At 41.9% G+C, this 5,422-nt stretch overlaps 1 protein-coding gene across 1 annotated transcript in view; it reads right to left on the bottom strand.

Moving 5' to 3' along the window:
* Nucleotides 1–3,410, bottom strand: part of LOC101855188 — an 11,331-nt gene extending 7,921 nt beyond the window's left edge. Inside the window, exon 1 of the mRNA XM_005098167.3 lies at nucleotides 3,141–3,410. The gene's annotated coding sequence lies outside the window, so the exon portion shown is untranslated. The remainder of the gene's footprint in view (nucleotides 1–3,140) is intronic.
* Nucleotides 3,411–5,422: the final 2,012 nt, after the last annotated feature.

The following is a 5,422-nucleotide window of genomic DNA, read 5'->3' as shown; positions in this document are numbered from 1 at the left end:
TGTCTGTCTGTCTGTCTGTCTGTCTGTCTGTCTGTTTGTCTGTCTGTCTTTCTGTCTCTTTGTCTCTCTCTGTCTCTCTCTCTCTCTGTCTCTCTCTCTCTCTCTCTCTCTCTCACTAACATTCTCTCATCTCTCTATATGTATCTCCCTCTCCCTCCCTCCCTCTCTTTCTCTCGCTCTCTCTCTCTCTCTCTCTCTCTCTTCCTTTCTCTCCCTTTCTCTCTCTCTCTCTCTCTCTCTCTCTCTTTCTCTCTATCTCTTCCTTCATTTCTTTCTTTACCGCACACAAGGTTCGAATTGATAATAATATCTTCTCATTAGGCCTATATAAACAAATCAGAGCAACAAACTTCACATCTTTATATTCTATTTCTTCCTTGCTGCAGATAATTTTCCAGATATTTTCATTGGTCTTGTTATTATTTTTCTGCTTTTTTCACACCCCCCTCCCCCCGTCCACCTCCCTCCCCAACCCCACCCCACTCCATCTCGTCTTTCAAGCTTTTGATCCATATTGCTTATCCTTTCTTAAGTTAATAAGATAAAAGGAATTCAAAACAATACATAAGGCGAAGAATAGGAGCTGGTTTTTTAAAAAGAAGAGGACCATGATGACGACAATAGTATTATTTATATCAACATACTAACAGCACAGCAACATCAATTACGACATCAACAACAGCCTCTACAACTCAGATTACAACCAGTACAGGAGAGGAAGAAACAGCCTTCCCCTAAAGTAAACGTTCTCTTTCGGTTCCAAACACAACACTAGCCAGCCGTGACAATAGATGAATGGATCAAAGGATCAATGAAGAAATGGATCTGACCACAATGCCACAATTGTTGTTTCCAGTCCTTTGCTCGGTGCGAATCGCTCAATTATAAACCAAGTTCCCCTTTCCCGTGCTTCGTTCTCGGCTGTATCAAAGATCTCCACTCTCGTAATTTCCGGGAACAAACGAGTGGGGACTCCGCCTCTCGACAGACCCGCTCAGAGTGTACGCAAAAATACCCACCAACCTTGTCAAACATTGTTCGCTGCCACGCTGTCAAAGATTAGACAAAGAGAAAGGTTATTGAGTACAGAGAAACAGGACAATTTTTCAGGTAGCAACCACACACAAAAAACCCCGGTGAGTTATGCAAGCGAATGACGAATGAACAGAATAAAATATGGTGGGAACTGTTTAAGACTGCCCCCCATTGTCGAGGAGAAAAGTGATTGTCGTAGACAGGTGGACGTCTTTCAGTGTGGCATTGTGATGAAACAAAAACAACATCAATAACAACAACAACAACAACAACACGCGTAAGAGAGGAAATAGGAGATGGCCGGATGTACAGCTGATTGTCTTATACAGGTGGTCGTTAGAGTAGGTTCGACTGTATACGTTGGTCAGAAAATGTGGGGGGAAAGGGGGGGGGGGCGGCTGAAAAACTTAATAAAAACTGAAATATGATAAGAAAAGAACAAACAATTGCAGAGATTAGATGAGACAAAGTTGAATGTATTTGATTACTAACACTGTCCATCCCCATGTCACAATTAAAACAAATCGATAGATGGTCTGCTCCGACCCTGCCTGTAAACGCCAACCCAGAAGAAAGACGGAGAACAAGTTTGTTAAAATTTTACTCAAGGAGAAAATGAACTTACGTCACTTGCGTGCAAGGCAAGAATGACCAAAGAAGTTGGTAATGTTGAACATAGGAAAGGCAATGCACATGAAGTTTCCTCCTTTCAATCTGATGAAAATTGATTTTAAAATAGTGAAACATCTTGTCAGTTAGTTAGTTGTTTGAGCGCATGAAATCCGCAGCTTTCTTCCAGGGAAGCCGAGAATGTTTCTGGGCGTTCTAAGGTCTGCTGAGGCAGTAATAGTTGTAAAGCGCATGGAGCATGCTGTGGGGCGTGGATATGTGCTATAAAAATGCAGTTAGTATTATTACTCTTGCCCAATCTTTCAATGCACATGTATTTCTTTTGGTAAAAGTCTTTCGGAAAGGATTTTATTTTTGGAAAAAGGGAATCGGCGGTCGGAATCCGGACCCAATCCAAATATACCGACGAGACTATTCAGAGATTGCATGCATAAATGTTTAATCTTGTTTTGAGACAAATTATCAGCCCATGGCCTAAAGCTGCAAAAAAAGTCGGAATCGGTGTCTTGGAAGGAAAGAGTTAAACTGATTCTACGGTTTTACAATTAAACAGTGAGCGCAATAATCAATCATTGGGAAGATTAATCAGAAAGTAGAAATACCAAACAACAACCGGAGGAAAAACAAACAAGCAGATTTGTCTCCCAAACAATCATTATTTCGCCTCTTTCATCCTGGTACATGTATTGGGTAATAGACCGCCAAGAAGGGCTCTCCACATGTCTCTGTTCTGGGCGATCTTCTCCACCTCTGCGCCCCATTATATATCAAACAATCAGCCAGCCTTTCATTAGTCCATTATATGTTTACCTTTCGTCTGGAGGATATAAACCGGCGTTGTTACGTTTGGGTTATTCGCTGTTACCCAAAAAAGACGTAAGTTCGTTTCTTGAGTTATGAAGTCGGTTTTATCGAGTATCTCCGCCTTTTAGTTGGGGGTGTTGTTTCCTGACCAGCCCGGATTAGCCCTGACAGACAGGGTCTAATTAGCAGCAAGCCTTTGAAATATACATGTACATGTATCTGAAATAGGTAGAAAGGGGCTCCATTTTTTTAACAATGGTTACAATTATCGCAATCAATCAGTAGGAAAAGAATAGTAAGTGTATGGGCTTAAAGCCCCCACCAATACTATTATAAGGTTATTTACGAGGCAGGACCTTCGATTTTGACGCCCATCTCCGACAAGACCGAGCCAAATGAGACGAGAGCCTTGAAAACTCCACAAAACGACCCGTTCAAGAACAACCTGTCTAGGATTAGATCAAGAGCAATCCGTTCTATAACCCGGTATGGTACCAACTGAGCCAACGAAGCGCCAAAATCATCAGAATAGTAAACAAATGAATATAAATGTGAAAGATGGATAGGTAAGTGGGCGGAAACAAAAATAGAACAAATAGCTCATACGACATTCACGCTGGTACGCGAAGAGTTGAGAAGAAAGTAACTAAATATAAGAGAATGGTACGCACCTTAGACGTCTTCGAACTCCAACAAGGCGTCAGACAAGGCCATTTATTTATCCTCTCCATTTGGCCATGAGCTCAGGCATGAATTCTGGCCACTAACCCGCCAGTAGTTTATCGTAATCACCGGTAGATTTATCTGTAACCTCGGCCGTTCACTGACAGCAACGCCTCAAATACCAGCCCTCGACATAATGCGCTTGGCCGTGGGGCAGCCCGATTTAAGGGGCTGGTCTGCCCGCGGATATTTATCTGACTCTGTGCCACGGTTTACGTATCCACCGTGTGCCGCCTTTTCTTGCGTGCAACAAAAACGTATGTATACCGTGGGCCGTGGGCGGAAGATCGGAGACGTCTCCGGCGAGCACCCAGAAACTATTCGGAGACGCACTCCCGCACATATATGCTCGGCTTTGGGGGGTCAAACTGCTTATTATTTGCTGCAGATCACACATATAGATACTCAAACTGTCGCAAATCTATTATTTTCAAGAACATTTCAAACTTAACTACAGAATATCAAATTGTGGGTTAAAACAGGGAAACATGCGCCCTTGTAACCCCCCAGAATTTTTAACTTGGTTTAGAGGCACGGGGCATTTTGATTGGTCTATCTCCATCGGAGACGTCTCCGAATAGATAATGCGGTACCGTGCGGGGACTGGCTGGTGGCTGTGTGCCAGAGCTGGGACAAGCGTCACTCATTTTATTATGTTTTTATTCGCCACGCCATACAGGACTCGGCAGAGAAAAGGGCGGGAAACTTACTTTAAAAAAACAACACCAACAACCTAACATTCTTTTGATACCTGTAGTGATATAGTCGAACCTGTTTTAACGGCCACCTGTACAAGACAATCACCTGTGCAAACAACCAATTCCTAATTCCTCTCTTGAGGCATTTTTGGTGGGGAGGTTTTGGTGTTCCTTAAAAAAACATTTTATTGACACTGTAAGAATTCCTCATGTCAAAGACAGTCACGTTTCTCCTCGACTACGGGTAGAGCTAGCTGTCTTTAATAGTTTAGACTGTGTGAGGTTGTCTGTTTGCTGTGCTACTATTTTGCTGTTTTGTTGATGTTCTATGACAGTTTCTTTTGTTGTTTTTTTAAAATATATACTACTGTTATTCCTAGTGGTTTGATTTCTGAAATTTTTTTTATTTCGCTCCACTTTCTTGAATATATAATATTCATTTTTATATTACAAAGGCATTTATTCAGTTAATAATTAAGTATGTCATGTTTTGATTAGTTCCTTTGTTTTCATCGCTCATTTGGTATTGCAATTAAGCCTACAACACCAAACGTCAGTCTGCAAAATAATATTATACACGTGTACTCTTAAGACAACGTTTCACCGACAGTTATATGTCATTCACAACGTGCGTTCTGATGTGGTCCGCTCATTCTACGTCTTTGACTATTACTGCACTGAGTTCCTAGCGAAATGTGCTCACCCCCCTGGTGCCTCAGAATAAACCACGACTCAACTTTTAATAGAAATATATTTTAATCTAGGCGTTTAACGTCCCCAATCGACACGATTTAGATCATTTAGGAGGTGGGCCTCAACCATGTATACCTGTCAGGGCCAGCCCAGGTTGAAAGGAATACATCTCAGCAGAAGGACCGAGATATTCAATAAAAATTCTCCCCACCCGTTAATCGAACTCAGATCTCCTGCGTACGACAGCGAAGCGCCTACAAGCGCGACGCCACAGATGCCAGTCACGACTTATATGACAGGGACAAAAATAACAACAAACCAAAATAGTAGCAAGTACAATAACAACGAAAATAGTTAAAACAATAACAAAAAAACTATAGCAACTATGACAACAACAAAAATGATAGCGACAACAGCAACAGAAACAGAAGCAGCAACGATGACAGCAACCTTTCACCCGTGCTAAATCTCTGACCCGTTGCAAATTATTGCGTTGTATGTTTATATATCAATGTCAGTAGCAGCCCAGCAGCAGTGGTGCCAGCTAGTTGTCTGACCTTAAGTTGGGTAAACATTTGTGCGCTCTGCTAGTCGGGCTGAATAATCGAGTCGGGTGTGCATGATCAGATCCGGGCATATAAATCGAACAGGTCACACTGCTTGAATCGAACAGGTCACACTGCTTGCAAGAAATTATCCAGCAAGAACTAACTTTCCACGTTGATGCACTTCAATAAAATAGGTGTCATATGAGATGTGGCCCCTTGAACATTGAGCTACAGTAGGCATCGTTAGAAAGTTAGATCAGTAAACATGAAATTAAAGGCAATGATAATAGT

The sequence above is a fragment of the Aplysia californica genome, unplaced genomic scaffold (assembly GCF_000002075.1).
Source record: "Aplysia californica isolate F4 #8 unplaced genomic scaffold, AplCal3.0 scaffold00174, whole genome shotgun sequence".
Taxonomy (NCBI): Eukaryota; Metazoa; Mollusca; class Gastropoda; order Aplysiida; family Aplysiidae; genus Aplysia; species Aplysia californica.
The sequence above is the reverse complement of the archived record's forward strand: the minus strand, read 5'-3'. Positions and strand labels throughout refer to the sequence as shown.